Here is a 20,744-nt window from a genome sequence, read left to right on the forward strand (position 1 = left end):
CCAAATGACACCCCCCACACACACACACCCCATCCCAGCCCTGCTCAGGGAGAAGCAGCTGCCGTGGGGTAAAGAGAATGGATTTTCAGGACAAACAGACCCCAACTCTGCCCCTTACTTGTAGCATTACCTTGGGCAAATTATTTTCCTTCTCTGAGCTTTGATTTTCTCATCTTTAAAACGTAAATAACAATATTTTCTTTACATGACAATTCTTACCAGCATTAAATGAACTGATGTACTTTTAAGGGCCTGGTCTGGGTAGGTGCTCCAAAAAATATCAATTCTCTCTGTCACCTAGAGAGGCAACATGGAAATTAATCAGGACCTGGACCAATGTACAGAAGAGATACCAGCTAGTGTAAGGGACCCAGGCCCAGGCCCTAGGCTAGGGCACCCCCCCCCCCCCCCCCCCCCCCCCCCCAAAGGAATTTAAAAAGCTCCTGCTTTAGCAAAAGTTAGCAAAGTATCTTGTCAAAAGACTAGAAAAAGATAAGCTAGGTATGCTTTATAGCTTACTTATTAGGGAAAAGATAAGTTGGGTAGCTTGTTAGGAAAAAATAAACAAGTCATGTTTTATAGCCCGTCAAGAAGATAAGCAAGTTATATATTAGCTCGTTAAAAATAATAACCTAACTGTGTTTTATAGTTTGTTAAAATAAGATAAACTAACCATTTTTTTCCTTTTTACACACTAACTGCTTTTTTGCTTCTGTATCCAACTTCAGCTATAAAACCCTTACCCACCAAGACTTAGCGGCTGGTCTCCCCCTTTGAGAGAGACAGCCCCAGGTCTGGTCATAGACTCTTTGGAACGAAAATTCTTTTATACAAGTTTTGTTTAGGAGCCTTAAACCTAACAGCTAGGGCCACCGAGGAGGACCGTCCTGGGTCGGCTCTTGAAAGGTGAGGTGGAAATGCTGGGACTGGAAGGAAGAGAGAGCATTCCAGGCAGAGAGTGTGCCTGGGGACCAAAGTCACCCTATATTCCAGAAGCTGGAGGGGAGTCTGGGGAGGGGAGGAGAGGGGAAAGATGGAACTAAGTGAGAGAACCCCACATTTTAGGCTGAAGGAAGGAAGACACAGAAAACCACCATGCAATCCATGGAGAACATGATCAGACATGGAGTTTTGGCTGGGAACTCTGCCGGCCATTGGGGGGCAAATAACAGATAGGAAATCGCAGGGGCCAAGAGTCCAGTTAGGTACTGGTTAGAACTGCGTGAAAGAGGAGACACCTGAACCATGGCGGTGGCAGTGGGAAAGGGAGACAGGGGACAGATTTGAAAAAGAGTTTCAAAATATTTATTGAGTACTTTTCCCACCACCTCTGATCGCTCCATATCCACTCACAACCTTCCCTCCAAATCTTCACTCGGCAGCTATGTGATCATTTCAGAGCAGATCTGATCACATCACACCCTGCTTTAAAGCTTTCTGGTTTCTTATTGCCCTTGAGATTAAAGCCAGATTCCCTGGCGTGGTCGTCAGAGCCCTGCAGGGTCTGGGTCTCATCCTGTCCCCTACATCCCACATAGCCTTTGCACAGGCTGTTCCCTATGCCTCCTCCTCTTCCTCTAGTTAGCACCTACTCATTCAGATCTCAACTGGAGCAGACTTCCTGACATCTCTAAGTCATATTCTCCCATGTCAGGCAAGCACCGGGTAGCTGTCTTGGGGGCATTTGTCACAGTTGCTCTTTTGCATTAATTAGCAGCTCCCTCTTCTACTAAAATATAAGCGCCCTGAAGGTCAGCGCCGTGTGTCTCTTTGCTTGCTCCTTGCATCCCAATGCTGGACACATAAGTGTGCTCAGTAACGTGGGCTGAATGAATGAGTGTACACTCTATGCCAGGCACCGTGCTAGGCACTTTGGAAGACATCAACAGGCGGGGACTTTTCAGGAGCAGAGGACGAGCCCCTAGGAGAGAGAGGTCCTGCTGAACCCCTGTCCCTGCCTCCCATTGGCTTATCTCTGGTATTCACAGTATCGGAGCATCTCTAAGGTTGGAATCCCCTTGGTAGTGTTGCCACCAGCCTGGCGTGATCTGATGTGTATCTGGACCACACCGGCTGGGCCTAGCCTCAGAGGAACTAAGACGGACACCATGGCAACAGCCTAGCTCCTGGGGAAGCCAGATCAGGCTTCTCCATTCTCTGGGGACTGGGTCTGGGATCCAACCTCAGAGGAAGAAAAACCATCTTCAAACTTGCTATGAACACGTCATTGCAATCAATTGCCTCTGAGAGCCCCGGGGAGCCACAGATCAATTCATCCTATTGATAGGCCTGTTCACATGTCTGCAGTGACTGTCACTACAGGGTAAGGCTCCTCAGTGGCGAGACAGAGTCGCAATTACAGCAGGTCATGGAAAGCTCCCATGAAGGCAGGGGAGAGAAAGCACAGTGCTGAGGAGATAGGGATAGGCAGGTGTTCCGGTCTTGACTTTGACCTCTAATTCCCTTCGCCTCTCTGAGTCCCAGCATCCCCATTTACAAAACGTGATCATAACAAAGGCTTATCATGCAGGGCTGCTGTGAGGACAAAATCTATTGATAGGTGACAATTCCCTGGAACCCAGAGGGTGCTTACAAAATCATAGCTGTTTTCATTAGCGTCACTGTGGATATTGTAAACAGGGTGCTGTCAAGATGCGTGATGGGTCTTTATGTGGATATTTAGTAAATGGGGCTGGCAACCTTTTGAGAGTGACACTGCCAAGGCCCTGGGTCTGCTACAAGGGCTGAGACAAGGCCGGGGCAGGGGCAGGCACTGTGCCAAGCCCTTGGCCTACCTGATCGCTTCTATCCTCACAGCCACCTGTGAGGCAGAGATCATTGTCCCCACTTTCAGAGGAGGGTTTCCAGGTCCAGGGACCTCAAGTCACTTGCCCAAGGTCTGCCAAGGAATGAGTTTGTACATTCTCACAACGACAGCTGAGAAGGTTCGCAGCAGCCGTGAGCCCACGTGCCACAGCAGATCACCGTAGGCGATCTTTGGCCTGTAAGCCACAAGTGGCAGCCTTTCCCCGACCCCTTCCCACCCAAACAGAAATGTTCCTTCATAAGGAGGAGGACTGTGTGTTTGCATTTGCCTGGACCATGGTCCTGGCCAGACCCCAAGCATAAGTAGGTGAATGGGCACCTCTCGGTCCCTAAGCACCTTGAGGAAGAAGGCTCAGCACAGGCCAGAAACTTCTCACCAGAAGCCAGTTGACGGTTGTGCTTTCTGCCGCGTTGCCCTGACCGTTTAATGCATGCAAAAGGGAGCAGCAGAGGACAAGTTGTGAGAGATGATTCCATTCACAGATTTTCCCCGGAACTAAGTCATGTTGTTTCATAAAAGGCCTTCCGCCTCTCTCAGAGCCAACTTTAAAAGGGCAGCCGAGCCTGACTCCCTGGTGGAGGATGCATGACTGGCAGGAATGCAGACAAACTTACTAAACCCAAATGCAAATTGATTTACCACTGACAGCAAAGGGCCAAAATGAAGGTGAGCAACCAGGAGCAAGTGTCTTTAACATGAACACACAAAACCCACAGGCTTGGGGCTCCACCAATCGGGTAAGACATCAGAACCCACAAAGTCCCCTCCTTGAAGTGTTTATGGAAGTCCCAGGGGAAAGGGGTTGTCCTTCAGATAAGCCTATGCTAGATAACTTTGTAGTTGCTACCAAGGGCTGGGTGTAATTTTGGTGGGTGCTCAGACTGCTGCCTACCCTAGGGTGCTACCGCAAGGTTCAGTGCTCCCGAAACTGAAGCCTCAATATAGCCCCCTTTCCCCTCTGTCCTCACTGTGTTGGAGCCATGCTGGGGTCCATGATGAATGGGGAGAATTTGTTCATGCCACGACTATTTATTGAGCACCTAGTATGTGCCGGGCACTGTGCTAAGGTCTGGAGATACACTGGGGAATAAATGTGACCCGGTGTTTGTTCTTTGTGGAGTTTGAGGTCTCGTGGGGAAGCGAGATGACCAATAAATGAGCAGAGGAATTAAAAATTGTGAAAAGAGCTATTAAGGAAATAAGCAGGATGCTGTTCAATTATATAGTATAAACTACTAGGAGGTTGTACCTTAGGATCAGGTAGTCAGGGAGGACTTCTCGAAGGAGGTGACATTTATGCTGAGGCCTATGAGCCATCTTGCCAAAAGTGAGGGTCAGAGCATTCCAGGCAGAAGCAGTGTTGGAGGGGTGGGTGCGGGGAGCCCCTGAGAGCCGGGCTTGAGGGACTGAAAGGAGGTAAGTGGCTGGAACACAGCTATAGAGAGAGAGGTGGGAGGTGAGGTTGGAGAGGGAGGCTGGGCCAGGCCATTCAAGACTGAGGTGAGGAATTCGGATTTTATTTTGAGTTTGATGTAATCCCCCAAATGTTTTAAGCAGGGCAGGGATAGGATTTAACTTATGTTTTCAAAAATTAAAGCAAGAGGGGAATCAGAGCAGTGAGGAGGCCGTCCAGGGAGGGGGAAAGGGGGATGGTGAGAGGTGGGTGGATTTAAGAGACATGTCGGAGGGACAATCAACAGTGCTTGCTGATGACCTGACCATAGATATCTTGATTATTTTTTATTATCAAAATAACACGTACCCTTCATTTGCATGCCTTTCTCAACCAGCTACTTTGCAAATGTTTCCCCCTCTGGCCCCAGGCATTGTCACCCAAAGCTTTCTGCACACAGTCTTCCTTACCCAAACAGAGATTGCAATTATCCAAGTGCCCTGCATCAGCTTTAGCTCAGCCGAGGGCGCCACGCCACCCCAGTGATCACGTATAAACACATACAAGCTACAGACAGCAGGAAACCAGGCACTGCAGACCAGTTCTAAGCTGTTTAGAAGAGAGAGAGATTAAGGGGTTTACTCCAGATCACACGGCCACCATGTAGCAAGTTTGAAACCCCAAAGGTAGCTCTATTGCTAGTAATTATATATAATAATTCCAAGAAGCTTTACCTAAGAGAGATCCTTAGAGCATGTGCTTCAATAAAGAGCTAAGAATTCATTTATTCAGTTAACCTGTTGAGCTTCTATTATCTAGTATGGATATCAGCTCTCTATTATCTGCCACCTGGCCAGTATCCAGCCAGCCTCCAGGTTTTGAAGATAAAGCCCCCTGCCCTTGCAAAGCTCACAGCTTTGTGGCTGGAGGGGGGGTGTTTGGAGGAGGATGGTAAGGACATCTGCAAAGTAAAGGACTACAATGAAATAAGACAAGTGCAGGAGCAAAGACGTACACAATATGCTACAGGAAAACAAAACCAAATGTTATGTATATAAACCCGGTGACTATGTATCTGACATACAGCATACAATAGATACTTCTAAAGGGCTTAGAAATGCTTGTTCTCAACAAGGGTACTCAGGCCATTAATTTGGACCAACCACCCACAAAGGCAGGCCCTGGGAGGCTAGGTAAATGTCCCAGATTGCAAACTGGCTATGCAGCTATTTGCTCTGTGCATTTGAGGATGGGTGGCCTCAGCTAACATAAGCTCCGTGGAGAAAGAGGTTGTATCTTTGGATTTCTCTGCATCTTCTCCTTTCAGTCTTAAATAATGACTTCCTAAATGCCTACTATGTGTTAGATTGTAGCTGCTGGGGGCATAGAGCAAACGACAATGACAGGCATAGTCCTTGCTCTCATGGAACTTGCAATTGGTGCCCAACCAACTCTCAGCCCACAAAAGGTCCTGATTGCATAGTCTTAATTACCAGCTTTATACTCCTAAATTTGATCTTCAACCTGGTGTTATCTCACCTCCAAACTCACATATCCAGCCACGAACTCTACCTGGATACTTGATCTGCTGTAAACTCATTATGTTCAAAACAGATTTTTAGATTCCCACCAACGCCACCACCAAGCTGGTTTGCCCCTGCCTTCTCTACCTCCCTATGAATGGCACCACTGCCCATCTCAGTGCACAAACCCATAACCTAGGAAGCACCCTTGATTCTTCTTTTTCCCTTACCCCCCACACCTAATCCATTCACTGCTCTCCGCCGCCGCCATCACCACCGCCGCCGCCATCTTTTACTTTTATTACCACAGCAGCACCCCACCGACATTCTCCCAGCTTACCCCACTCTAATTCATTCACTACTCAGTGGTCAGGTTGATCTCATAACATGTCATCAAAAGCATATTTCTCCCCTGCTATAACTTTCAGGGACTGTCCATGGCTCTCAGAGTACAATTCCAACTCCAAAGGGACCTGCCCTGTTCCTTATCGTCTCCTGCCTGCCCCTCTCCTCAGCGTGGGCCACTCTCACATCTTGTTTCCTTTTTCTTCCTTGGGCCCACAGTGCCTCTTCTCATGCTTTGCACCTGCTTCTGTGTCTCTGACTGCTCCTTCTCTGTCCCATTCTTTAAACAGCTGGATTCCTTCTTCATGCTTCAGCTCAGATGTCACCTCCTCAGAGAAGCCTCCCCTGACTTCGCAATGCAACGTGCCACCCCCCACGCTAGTGACTCTGTGTCATAGCACTCTAATTCTCCCCTTTGTGGCATTTAACAAATCTTTAATTGGTCTCACGAAGATAGATTTGTAGGGTCCATGACGGTAAGGGTTAGTATCCATCTTCACTGCTGAGACCCCGTGTCTAACAGAGGAGACACTCAATTATTTGTTGAACTGTAACAAAACAAACAACAACAAAAGCTTCCCGGGGCTGTTCTGAGGATTATATGAAACTGTGTGTGTGTGTGTGTGTGTGTGTGTGTGTGTGTGTGTACACTCACAGTGACCCAGGCTGGCCTGCAGACTTCAGGGACTAGAAACGCGTTGTCCTCTTCTCCTGGGAAGAAAGCGTGAGAGTTGAGAGGGCGAGAAGCGTCACGGAAGTGCTCTTGAGCACGCTTGAAAGAATTTACTCTCTTTGTTTTCCTCTTTTCCCTCTTTGCAATGTGTCTGTTTTTAAAGAGCTGGAAGAGCGAGGTTCAAGATCGATAGCTTCAGAGATTCAGCCCTTCTTTGTCCCTTGAGCAGCCCTCCCTTGCCTCTTTCCAGTTGCTCACAAGAAGCCACCTGTTCTGAGAAGACTGCTCCTGCCACAGCCTCTCTCCCCACAGCCCTGAGCTGCCCGGGGCCCCTGGCCAGGCCGGGCTATGCTCCTGCCCCCCAGGACGGCTTTGAAGCCAGGAGCTGTCGCTGCCTGTTCGTTTGTACCAAGGCACCACGTATGGTAACAGACCATAAATAAGAAACAGGCACCTGATGGCAGAGCAACTGCCTCCCATCAACATTGACCCCTGCCAGCAGCCACCTGCAAACTCCATGCTGCCCACCTCCTGGAGAGGCAGCAGGGTGCAGGGGACATGCGCTGGAGGTGGAGGCAGGCCTGCTTGAGCTCAGCAAGCAGGGGTCAAGCCCCTGCGTGTGCCAGAAACTACATCTGGGTCCCTGCCCGGCTTTGCTTCTGAGCCAGGAGACTTGGTTAGTCCCTCAGCTTTTCTGACCATCATTTTCCTCATCTGTAAAGTGGGTATAATAACGATCCCACATGGATAGCTAGGATTTACATTTTTTATAAACAGAGGAGACACTCAAATATTTATTGAACTGAAACCAAACAAACAGCAACAGCAAAAGCTTCCCAGGGCTGTTCTGAGGGTTACATGACACCGTGTATGAAAGCACCCGGCACAGTACTTTTTGATAAAGGTCTTTTCCATCCATAGTTTCATTTCACTTCACTTAGTCAGTTCAACAAATCTTTACCGAGTGCCTACCCTGTGTCAGGCACCGTGCTAGGTGTGGCAGATACATTTACCATAAGAAATGAGGTACCAGCCTTCACCAAGCCTGCGCTGTAGTAGGGGAGGAAGACATTCATCAAGTGACCCCACAACACAATGGCGAGTTGCAGTTGTGACAAGTGCTGTAAAGTCTAAAGGACAGGTACTCCGAACATTGAGAGCCGGTGATTCGACCTCGAGGGTTCCCTGAGGAAGTGATGCTTGAACTGACACCTGAAGAAGTAGAGGTGAGAGGTGTTCATGAAGAGAGGAGAGAAGAATGTTCTGGGGAAAGGGAACAAGTTGGACAGAACTCTGGGTCAGGAGGTAGCCCAGAGACTGTGAGTGCCTGCAAGGAAGCCAGCAATTCTGGAGGGTGCTGAGTGGAAGAGATGTGGGGACAGTCAGCAGGGGCAAGATTTGCAGGTGGTCCTTGTCGGATGAAGTACAGAGGGACTGTGTCTTTCTCTTGAAAACAATGGGAAGTGTTTGCATGTTTAATCAGGGTGTCCTGAGAGCAGGCTTGCTGATTTGCAGAGCTCACTCTGGCTGCTACATGGGGAACAGGTTGAAGGAATCTACTGAAGTCATCCGGAGGGAGATGAGACTGGTCTAGCAATGGTGGTCGCAGCAGAGCTGCCCACACTGCGGGATGGATAGGGCTGCCATTCACTGGGGGGGAGACTGGAATGACAGCCCCCCACTTAGAGATGGAGAATCAAGCCTCAGAAAGGCAAAGTGGTCCCCACAAATAGCACATGATGAGACCAGGTTCACAGCCAGCCTGCCGACTCAGATGTTCAATCCCCAGGGTACCAGTGTCAGGTCTCATTATTTAGGCAAGTGCCGGGTGGCTGAGCAAAGACTGGTCCCTAAGGCCAGGGCTGGCCTCTTTCCCAAGGCTTGTGCTATCAAAGGTGAGGAGTTCTGTCCTCAGCAAATGCCAGGTCTTCAACCAAAACCCAAGGGTGCCAGCAGTGGGCAGGAGAAGACCAAACTCAAGGGCCAGCTGGAGACAGGACCTGGAAGGGATGAAGACGGCAGGCTCTGGGGGCGCACAGATCTGGCTACAAACCCTGTCTTTGCCGCCTTCTAGCTATGCACCCATGACCCGGCCAGCGACTCCCTGGAGTCTAACCCAATCTAGGGACCATTATACCAAGGCTGTGAGCCTTTGAAATTCAGGCTGGGTCCACTGAGGTTGCTATGTCCCATTCACCAGAGACACAGCTGCCCTGTCTCTCCAAGGACATCCTTTGGTGGGACAGACTCTTGTGGGGGTGGTGAGCATCCACAACAGGACATCAAGGCAGAGGCAGTGGGGGAGGTCTGCTCAGTAGGGAGGAGCACTTTATCCCTGACATTGTTTCAACGTACCAGTGCAAGGTCATAATAAAACACAGACTGGTTTTCGTCTGTTTTACTGTTTTTAAACTGCCCACAGATAATGCAACTCCTGTTGCCTGGACTTAGAGCAGCTGGCTTCCACCACCCCTGCCCCTTAACACTACCTCCCTTCCTCCCAGCTATGCCAGATGCCAAGGCCCCTCTCCCACTGCCACCTTCTCTAAGGAAGAGAGGGTGGCTTGTTATGATTCTTTGGGACATTGAAGTGATAGTCGTGTACTCATTTATTCACTTATGCAATAAATCTTTATGAAGCCCTGCCATGTGTCAGGATCAGCACTAGAGGCTGTAAATACAGGTATGTCAGACATGATACTACCCTTCATTCATTCCCTCATTCTCTTCCTCATCCAATGTGATATTAGTTGAGCACCTACTGTATGCCAAGCCCTGTGCAGTCAGGATATTTAACTGGGAAGGTTAGCCTTCCTCAAAGAGATGCTGCCTTTCCTCTCCTTTGTAGACAAGTGGAAGATAGCTAGATGGAGAAGGAAAAGGGTGTCTTCTAGATGGAGGGATCAACAAAGGAAAAACCCCAAAGGGATGAAACAACTTGAAGTCGGGGAACCACAAGTAGTTCTATGTGGCTGAAGGGTCCACATGGGGGACCGGGCAGAAACAAGGCCAGAGAGAGGTCAGGGATAGATCATAAAGGGCCTTAAATGCTAAGCTAAGAAGGGGAACTTTTTACTGAAAGCCATGGAAGGATTATTGAAGGGTTTTAGGCTGGGTTGAGAAAGGCGATAATAGGTAGGGTCAACCATCATCAGATATTAGAGAGTCCTGGTGCAGCATGGAGAATGGCGTGGAACACATGAGCCTCGAGACAGGGAGCACAAGTAGGAAGCTGTTAGGAGGCTGGAACTGAGGCAGAAGGATGGAGAGGATGCATGTGCCCAAAAGAGATCAGGAAGGCAAAATCTACGCGGTGATTTATTAGTTAGCTATTGCCAGAAAATGCTGAAATCCAAACTCAGTGACTTAAAACAACAATCCTTTTTTTCTAAATCAGCTAAGAGTTAGTTGATCCTGGCCGGCTTGGCTGGACTCCCTCATACACCTGCGGCTGGTTGATTTTAGCTGGGCTTGATTGGGTGGTTTGGTCCTGCTCTGTGTCCTCCTCCTCCCGGCCCTGGTGGGGCATGTTCTCCTTACGTCAATGAGGACAGAGGCACAAGCGAACAGGCCCAATCAGGCAAGCAATGTACAAGCCTTTAGTTATGTCACTCCCGCCAACATCCCATTGGTTAAGTCATGGGGCTGAACCTGAGGTGAAAGGGTGGTAGCTACAGTCCACCTTTTTAGAGGAAGAACCACCAAGCCACATGGCACAGGGCATAGATACAGCGAGGGATGAAGAACTGGGCCCATTCATGCAATTTCTGGTAGCAGATGAGGGTTTGGAAGGGGAAGGTAAAGAGAAGAAGGGAATTCATGAGTTTTTTGCCAAGAATGTGGCCTGTGCCAGCCCAACTGCCTCCCAAGCTTGGACCTATTCTCCTTCGTACCCCACTGCCATACCCAGCTGGGTCCAGCCCCATCAGGAATTACGCCTGAGACACGTGTCGTCTCAGATCCAATGTCTGTGGGGCCTGGCCACCCTGCTCAGGATGTTCTGGGCAAAGAACCAATCCCCCAGCCCCGAACCCCACCCAGGCAAGCCTTCCCTGACCTCCCCTCCAGCTCTGCCCTGGGCCCCCCGGCTTGCATCACTGGAAGGTTAAGTTTTCCCTTCTCACTCAGGCTATGTTGATTACACATTCCTGAGACTTGTTTTCCTTCATGTGGGCAGAAACAGTTGTACCACTGTTTTCAATCCCGAAAACAGAGGGGTGGGTGGGAAAAGAGGTGTATATTAGGGGGTGGGAAGAATCTACTGCTTTCCTCTTGCTGGGATCCCCTCCTTCCCTCTGTACAGACGGCACAGACCTCTCCTCTCTTGCTGCCCCTCCAGACTGTCTACCTGATTTCTCCAACAATTGGGAAGCAGATTTACTCTCCCCCCAGGTTACCCTAGAAGAAGGAAGCGGAGGTGGCCTGTACCCTGGGTGACCTGGAGGATGTCATCGTCCTTTTCTGGATCTCAGTTTCTACACCTATAAACCAGCAGCATCAATCTAGGGGACATTAATGTTTAACAAACACTCGTATTATCCTAACTGTCATGCTATCTTTAACTGCTTTGCAAATAGATACTCACTGAATTACCCTAACAACACTTCAAGTCATCCCCATTTTATAGCCGGGAGACTGAGGCACAGAGAAGTCAAGTGATTTCCCCAAGGGCACACAGCCAGAGAATGACAGAGTCAGGGCTTGAATGCAGGCAGTCCAGTGCCAGAGTCCACATTTAAATGCCATGTTGCTTTTCTCTCCTATCCAAATTACTAGAAGCCCAGGAGACTAGCCTCTTGGAGTCATGCTTGCCCCATGTCCTTCTTTATTTCCTTTTGAATGGGTTTTGTGGGTTGAATTGTGTTCCCCCTCTCCCCACCAAGATATGTTCAAGTCCTAACGCCTGGTATGTGAATGTGACTTTTGGGGTCTTTGCAAATGTAATCAGGTTAAGATGAGGTTGTATTGGGTCGGCCGAGTGGCACACTGGTTAAGAGCTGGCTTGGGATGCCAGAGGGCCCTGGTTCGGATCCCACATGAGGGCCAGTGATGCTGCGCCCTCTACAGCTAAGATGGTGAACAACAGCTTGACCTGGAGCTGGGCTGCCATGAGTCACCGGTGATGGCATAGGCTGCAGCTCCTGCTGTAGTGGACTGCCATAAAGCTACCGTGAGTGGCTGGCAGCCAGCGTGAGCGGCCGGCAACCAGTTTGAGCTGCCAAGAGCCGCTGTGAGCGGCCATCCAGAGGCCGGCGACCGATCTGCCTCACCCGGGAAGAGCGCAATGATGATACCAACATGGGCCAGTGAAGCGACGTCCTCCACAACTAGACTAAAAAACAAAAGGACAGCAACTTGTCTGTTCCCCTTCCCCGATTCCCCAATCAAAAAATCTAAAAACAAACAAACAAACAAACAAACAAAAAGATGAGGTTATATTGGATTAGGGTGGTCCTTAATTAATCGTGAGTGGCATTTTCATAAGAGAAAGGAGAGGGATATTTGATGACAGAGACATCAAGACACACAGGGGAGGTGATCATGTGAAAACTGAGGCAGAGATTGGAGGGATTCCTCTATAAGCCTAGGACTGCCGGCAACCACTAGAAGCTGGAAGAGGCGAGGAAGAATTCTCCCCTAGACCCTCCACAGGGATCGTGGCCCTGTGGACACCTGGATTCCTGACTTCTAGCCTCCAGACTGTGAGAGGACAAATGTCTGTTCTTTTAAGCCACCCAGTTTGTGGTCATTTGTTACGAAAGGCCTGGGACGCTAATATCATGGGTAAGAAAACCTCGAAGTCTTCAAGCAGAGGCAGCTCCGGAAAATGCCTTCAAGCTGGCAGCCTTCTCTGCCTCCTGATTCACATCTCAGATCCTCTGTCTGCTGCCACCTCTCATTTCTTCTTCACGGCCTTACAGCCACTCAGTCAGGCTGACCTTGACGCCCAGAGAACTTTGGTCCTGAAATGCAAACTGCAGGCTTGGGGTGGCTGAGTAGAAAGCATGACCAGTGGATATGGAGCCTGGATGGGGAGCTAACTGGGGGGACAGAGATCTTGAGCTTCATGGGGGCTAAGACTTGGGCTTTGGGAGCCTCAGGAAAAGGCTTGGAATTCTAAGTGGCCATGCCCTTAAGCCTCAGTCCCTGATCTGCAGGAAAGCAGGGACTCTGAGCTGAAAAGTGGCTCAAAGCCTTCCGGTGCCAGTCACATCACTTCTCACCCCTCCAGAGTGGGGCGATTCTGCCTGCCACACGGGGTGCTTGTGAGGATTAAATAAGACAGCATAAATTGGTAACTGCAATATTGCCACAGCGATATGAAAGACAGTTTGGGGAATATAATCAATAATGTTGTAAGGTTTTGTAGGGTGTCAGATGGACACATGTCTTGTTAGGGAGACCACTTCATGAACGGTGTAGAGGCTTGACCACTGCACTGTACACCTGAAGCTGATGTTGAATAATATTGTATGTCAACTATAGTTTAATACATATAGAGTCACGGGATATGGAGTCTAGTGTAGGGAATAGAGTCAATGGAATTGTAATGGATATATACGACATCAGAGGGGCAATAGATTGGGGGAGGGGTTATCACTTTGTGAGGGGTGAAATGTATAAATATTACATTGTTTTGTATACCTGAAACAAACAAACAAATAAACAAATAGAAAGACCAGGTATGAACGGCTTTAGGGGACTGTTAAATGGAACAAAAGTCGACTGGGAGCCCTTGAGCCTCTCCCACATGGCCAAGTTCCTGGAAGCTGAGTCTTGCTCACCATCACCTTCTCTAAGCACTGGACCCAAAGCCTGGCTCATTGTGGGTGACTGTAAGTATTAAATGCACTTTGCCTTGGATCTTGGTCCTCATGATGACAAAGTCAGCATTCCATTCCCAAAGCCATCACTTTCTGCTCATGACAGATCCCATGCGCCAGCAAGCATTCAGGGGCAATATCAATCAGAGGCAAAACCACCAAGCCGGAGAAGTTCATTTGCCCACAGTCTAGTTCCTCTTCCTCTCCACCCACCCTCCATTCCCTCTGCCCAGCAGGACCCCCCCAAATCCCTCCCTCCAGACTGTTCTCCAAAATTCTCTTGCTGGGGCTCCCCTCTGAGCTGGCTGATACTTGTAACGATGAGAAAGACCTGAGGTTTCAGGTAGACAATTAATGAAGGTCTGGTGGGACTTAGAGCTCTCGGAGAGCCTACGACGTGACTCCCTAACGGTGGCATCATGAGTTCTCAGGCTTCTGGCTAAGAGCACATGTCATCTGATACCCTCGCAAGGAGCTCTTAGACCCCCACGTGCCGTCTCTTTTCCTTTCACACTTTTCTTCTTACCCTGCTGCACCCACCCACTGAACACATCCCACCCTCAGACTCCACCCTCCCTAGACAGGGAGTCCAGCAAAGGGACAAGGTCATCTACCCTGGATGTAGCCTGATGTGTGGTGAAGGAGGCGGTGTGCAAAGATGGAGTCAGACACACCTGGACTCGAATTTTGGTTCTTCCACTTGCTGTGTGGCCTTGGGCAAGTTACATCACCTCTCTGAGCTCATTTTTGAAATGAGGAGCATAGCTTCCACCTCTCAGTGCTTGGTGCAGAACAAGTGGGCATGCACCCCTCCCAGGCCTTGCACGCAGCGCCTGGCACACAGCGACAGATCTAAAAGGGCAATGGGGTGTAATGGACACTAATCGGGCTTTGGAACCTGACAGGCATGCGGGTGATTCCCTGCTCTGTCACCTCCTTGCCGAATGGCCTTTGGCAAGTCACTCCACCTCTCTAATCTGCCGTTTCTCTATAAAACTGGGATAAAGCCCCACTCCTTGGGGTTTTTATAAGGATTAAATGAGATGTGTAGGTGTGTGATCATTAGCTCTGTCCTGTACTTCTGGGCATCTACCTCGTAAACGCTGGACCCTTCAATGCTAGACCGCAACATGAGGCTTCACAGTCCTACCTGGCAGACCTCCTGGCTTCCAGATCTACTTGTCCTTGATCATGATAAACCACTGGCTCTCTGGGAAGTTCAACTTTGTATGCCGAGGCCAGACCTCCAGTCTGATGCTTCCCAGAGCTGCTTCTAAAAGCCTAGAAATTCCCTTCGTGGCTTCGGCATGACCAGGGGCAGGAGGCGATGGCTCAGGACTCTAAGGCTGGGTAGGCATGGCCAAAGGTCTCGGCAGATAACCTACCTGTGACCACTATGGTAACCAGAGCCATTTGCTAGGCTGCATCATGGCCGCGAAGGAAAAATGGACTGACCGCTTGAATCGTTTGGCCCTAAAATGGACTTGCTGGGGAACATGAAGATGTAGAGGAGGCCAGCTTGGCCCTGGTCCCATGCAGAGGGGCCTCAGGGCCTGGGGCACAGTGCTGAATCACCTGGAGGGAGCCCCGCTCCCCAGGGAGGGGCTGCCCGCAGACCTGTTATCACTGGCCAGGTCCTTTCCATCAGCCCCAGCAGGAATTAGCAGAGGCTGCTAAGTGGCCTCCAGCGTTCTCCTGAGCTCCAGAGAAGGGGTGAGGGGAGGGGGGAGGGGGGAGCAGCACCATCGGTGTGCGCATGGGGTGATTGTCATGGTTACGCTTTGACAAAACAAATGGCTCTGCTTCCTGCAGGCCACCTAAACAGCCACCGCAATGTGGGCATTGATCAAGCCGACTGCTAGGGCAGTGGGCACTGGGCTTGGGCACGGGAGCCCAGCTCTAGGCGGGCTCCCTCCAGCCGCTCTGGGTTCAGGGAGGCAATCACTGCGACTGTGGACAGAGGGAGTGTTTGCCCGGACACGTGTTGCTGCTGGGGTAAGGTAAGAGCTCGTCCAGGTAAGGGCTATGTGAGGATGAGGGGCTGGCAACAGGGCTGTCCCGAGTGTGTGCGCGTGAGGGTGCCTCTGTGTGTCAGTAGGTATGAGTGTGTGTGTGTGTGTGTGTGTGTGTGTGTGTGTGTGTGTGTACACGCTTGCACTCGTGGAGAGGTGGAGCAGCAGAAGACAGGGCTCAGTATATGCCAGCATTAGAAGTGAGCGATAACAAGACCACATGTTGCTGCTCTCTCTCTCTCTCTCTCTCTCTCTCTCTCCCCTGTGTGTAATTCTCTGCGTCTCCTTCTCCTTCTCCTTGTGTCTCTCTCTGTCTCTCTCCTCTCTGTCTCTGCCTCCCTCCTCCCCCTCTCTCAACCCTCTTATCCCCACCACCTGTTTCCACCACCTCCCAGTCCCCATCATCTCTGTCTGTCCTCCCGGGCCCGGGGGCGGTCAGGAGCTCTGAGGGCTGTCCACCCTTAGCTGACCGGCTCATGCCTGCTGCCCTCCAGGGTGCCCGGCGTTTGAATGTCCCCAAAGCTACCGGCTGAGCCTGCGTCCATCTCAGAGCCCCTCGGTCTCCCCCTCCTGCCAGGTAAGCAGGGTTCCAGGAGGGAGAAGGGGTCCTTGGGTGGTGGGAGGCTGGCACAGGGGGACTTGGCTCCCGTGTGTAGCAGTGGCGCCTGCTAATACGTCAAACCCCTGCTGGAAGTCCCGTCATAACATCTCCTGCAGCAGCCCCAACAGCTCCGTTGCTCGCTGGCTCCGTCCCTCTGCTCCCTCTGCAAGGCGCCCGCTCCCCACAGCACAGCTGACTGAGGCTGGGGGTTGGGGGGAAAGGGGGAGAGGCAGACCTTCACGCTCTTCTTCGCCCCTCCAAGAGCTATAGGCACCTTCCTGTCTCTGTTCCTACTCCCTTCCTTTTTTTTTTTTTTTGAAAGAAGACTTAAGAGGAGGCAGAGCTCTCTTCCCCTCCTTCTCTGCTGGCATAGGAGCCTGTTCCCTGAGTTCACCTGTCTGAACCAGCCAGGTCCACAGCAGCTGGGCACAGGCTCAAAGGCGCTGGATGCACCCCAGCCCTCCTCCTCAGGTGTGGAGGGCAGAGGGCACAGAGCCCCTCTTGGCTAGCTGGGATGAGAAGGGGGGCACTGAGCACATGTGTGCTTGAGTGAATGGGGCATGTGTGTAGGGGTGGTCCCTTTAGGGTAGTGATGTGTGTGGAATGAGCTACCTGAGTTGGGGGGGGGGTAGAGGCATGTGTAAATGTGTTTACATTAGAGGTACATGTGTGGGATGCCCATGTCTGCTGGTGTACAAGGATTTAAGAGTATGGGGTGTGTAGGTGTGTACATACACATGTGCAGGCAGTTGTGGGTTGAACTTGACCCAGAGGTTGCTGGGCAGGCTCCCCAAGGCCTGCCATGGCAGCTGCAGGCAATCCCCTCATCACCCAGCCCTGGTGGGCACTGCTCTCAAGGGGGGACAGTGCGTGGGTTCTTTCCTATCCGGCCCCATCCAGGGCCCAAGGTGAGGTAGGCACTGCGCCCTGATGAGTGGCCTGCAGATCCCACTGCTTTTCTGACATGAGACTGGTCAAGGCTCCTGGGCTGGGGTTCTGAGCATCCTCTCCAGCCCAAAGTAACTTGGGGTCTGTGGAAGGCCAGCCTCAAATCCAGGCCTGATGAAGCTCTTAGAAGGGACTCCAGCCACTGGCCATTAGTTTGCTGCCTGGTGGAATGGGCTGCCAGCAACGTTGTCCGGTGTCCACAGGGAAGAGCAGCATTTCTGTCTCCCCTGGTCTCCCTCACTGTGCTAGGCTCGGAGTGGGCACCTGAGCTGGCTGGTGGCCTCCCCTTATCACGCGTATGATGCTGATTATGGTTTGAGGGGAGGCCAGCTCCACGCAGGAAGGGACAGCCCTAGGGGAGCAGGGACAGTGGAAGAAGCACACAGGGACTCCAAGTCAGCTGCTCCTCCGGGACCCTAGCCCTGGACTCCGCTCAGGTTCAACTTGTCCTCTCTACTAGGTAAGTGGGTCTCTCTTAGCACCTCCTGGCTGATTCCCTCCAACGATGCGACCTGGGCAACCAATGGCCAAGCTGACTTAGCTTTCCTGTGGTCTCAGCCAAACTGGGAAGAGGGCTTGGCCCATGCCAAGGATCACCGTCAACAAGAAGTCAGCAAACTCCCTTGGGGGCATGGAGAACAGCCCAGTGGGATCAGTGGACAGAGCATGGCTCCAGGTCACCAGGGGCACACGTCCTTTTATCCTATTAACCTCCTTTAAAAGGATGTGCCCCCTGTGCATTCCCTCATGAAAACCCAGCTCCCCAGGTGACTCACGCCGAGTAAGGCTGACCCATGAAACCCTCTGGGAAAGGGGTTTGGGTCAGGGTGTTCAGTGTGGGGTTAAGAGGGCTTCCTGGAGGAGGTGGTATTAGAGTGGGGACTTGGAGGAAGCAATGGGGGGATGTGGCTATATGGATAAAGAGGAGAAGGAAGGTTGATACGTGGCTGGAGGTGTGAGTACAGGCAGGTTGGGGAGGGGTGGGAGGTCTCGGTCAGCTGTTATCTAGTAAGTCAGGTTGAATGAACAGACAAGCTAGGGTGGAAAGAAGGAAAGGGATGAAAATCATCCAGTCACTGGGTGCCCACTTTATACCAGGCTCTGTGCGGGCACTGGGTCTCTGTCCTCAAGGCGCTTACAGGCTCAAGTGGGGAGACGGACATTAATCAGTTTACCCAAGATTATGTAAAATAGCCACCCGTGAGAAGAGCTCTTGGGTTTGAGACTCCTTCAAGCCAGCCAAGAGGGGACTACGCAGGAGGCTTATATGAGCCCGAGGCACTGGCCGGAGGGACAGGCTGGAGGTAGGTCTCTGCATCATCTGTGCACACACTGGAGCAGGACAGGGCCAACCATTTTGGGAGAGAGCAGAGAAGGCCTGAGATTGGACCTTGAGGAATTTTTGCCTTTAATGACTGGTCACTTGTCTCACTTTAGTCCTGGCCCGGAGAGATGAACTTACAAAAGACAACGAGAAGGGGCAGCTGGAGGGAGGGGACCAGTCCTCCCCGCCTTATGACATCCCCTTACCAGGTACCTTACCCATGGTATTTTATTTCATTCCCATTTTATAGATGATGAAACTGAGTCGTAAAGAGCACACAGAGCTGTGTGTAAGGACACACAGCTAATGGCACAGCCATTTTACCAGAAATGAAGTGGGAGATGATGGCAGATTTGTCAGGCAGTGCCTGAATACGTGCTGCGTGCGATGTCCTGAATGTCCCCGGGAGAAACCTAAATGAGAAGGGCCTTTGTGCCATCCTTTAGAAGAGATGTGAGGCCAGCTCTAGGGAGGGTGATTATCACAGCAGGGTAGGCCGAGCGAGGCTATCTCCTGGGGGCTCAGAGGACGGAGCAATCACACCCAGGTAAAGGAATCAGGGAAGGCTTCAGGGAGGAGATGGGACTTGAAAGGACCCCGAGGATAAACAGGCTTAGAAACACAGAGAGAGGACAACAGTGCTCTGTGTAAAGGGAAGAGCAGAGCAAGAACGTGGAGCTGGGACTCGCAGGGCTCTAGGGAGGAGCAAATACTCTGGTTTGTCAGGCACATAGGGTCAGAGTGGAGGAGTAACGTGGGATCAGGCTGCAGAGGGCGGTTGGGGCGGTCATCAGGGAGGCTGGATTTGACATGAAGGAGTTGGGCTTCCATTAAGGCTAAGGACAGTTCTGGAGAAGGACTGTGATCAGATCAGGACCTCAGGAAGACAAATTGATGAAGCTGAGGAGCTGCAGTGTCACTTCTTGAATCTGCCCTGGGATCTGGAGGGACCCCAAGCCCCCAGTTTGAAAACGCTTTGCTGGATGATGTGCTGTGAATGTGCCTGAAACAAGGGTCCCAAGTGGCCTCAGTACAAAGCGCTTTCCCCTCTTCCTATAAGCACACAGGGGATCAAACTGCTGGGCCCGGGACCCAGCTAGGTGATTCCTTCCAGGGATGCCACCTGGAGACAGTGGAGGACACAGGGTCAGGACGGACAGCTGGAGTGGGCGCTGCCAGCACAGCCTGAAATAGGGCTATGGCTGAGAGTGGCTGGGGGGTAGGGGGTGGTTCTACCTGCTTAACTGTGGATCCTTAGTTCCTTGTTCAGAGGGCCTGAGTAATTGTTATCTGAGGCCTCGCAGATGTGAGGTAGTAGGTTAAAAAAAAGTCACCATAATAGAGGTGCATTAATGAACTCACCACTTAAACGTAGTCCCTGCATGAACATCTCTCCTTGCCCAATGCCAACACCGAACCCTGCCAATCTGGGTCTCTTTGGTTGTTGGGTGGGGTCAGCAGCTTCCCAAGCAATGACAAAGGATTCAATGGTGAAACCGAAATCTTGTGAAAGTTGTAGGATTTATGAAGCCAATCACAGGGACACTGGAGGACTCTTCCAATCCCACCCAAAGTCATAGACAAATGAGAGCCTGATAAAAGTAGGCCAGTTAACAGTAGACAGAAAATTAGCAACAATTCGTTCATACTACAAAACTTTGATCATTATGCTGTGACACTAAAATATGGAATGAAAAAATGTCATGTCTACAGAATTGTACACCTGAAACCTATGTAACTTTACTAACCATTGTCACCCCAATAAACTTTAATTTAAAAATAAATTAATAAAAATAAATTTTAAAAAAGAAAAGAAAAAAGGAAAAAGATTCAATGTTACTACTACTAACTTTAAAAAGCAAGTTAAACCAATAATAGGGTTCATTCAATATTTCACCTAAATATTAAATTATGAATAAATAAAAGCAAACATGCTAAAAAAAAGAAAACAATGTCATACCATGCCAGCATATAATTCTGTTAAAAAAAATTATTCCCCCCAAACCCAATCAATACTTGATTTGTTCTTTGTCCATTAAAAGTTTAAGCACATGGTTGTAATTATAATCTCATTTTGGTCCAATATAAGATTCTATTTTCATATTTTTAGTTTCATTTTTCAAAATAAAATCCCAGTCGAAACCTTTTTTCTACTCACAATTTCTTATGAAATTTCAGTCCCTGTCTTAAGTGAATTCACTTGGAGAGGCCTTTTTCTGGTCCAATTATTGAGAAGATATGGAGAGCTTATGTGGTCAGTTTAATATTTGTAGA

The 20,744-nt window shown here is 50.3% G+C and overlaps 1 protein-coding gene across 1 annotated transcript in view; it reads left to right on the forward strand.

Moving 5' to 3' along the window:
- Positions 1-15,552: 15,552 nt before the first annotated feature.
- Positions 15,553-20,744, forward strand: part of VWA5B1 (von Willebrand factor A domain containing 5B1) — a 64,671-nt gene continuing 59,479 nt past the window's right edge. Inside the window, exons 1-2 of the mRNA XM_019666650.1 lie at positions 15,553-15,585; positions 16,092-16,174. The gene's annotated coding sequence lies outside the window, so the exon portion shown is untranslated. The remainder of the gene's footprint in view (positions 15,586-16,091; positions 16,175-20,744) is intronic.

This window comes from Hipposideros armiger, unplaced genomic scaffold, assembly GCF_001890085.2.
Source record: "Hipposideros armiger isolate ML-2016 unplaced genomic scaffold, ASM189008v1 scaffold_477, whole genome shotgun sequence".
NCBI lineage: Eukaryota > Metazoa > Chordata > Mammalia > Chiroptera > Hipposideridae > Hipposideros > Hipposideros armiger.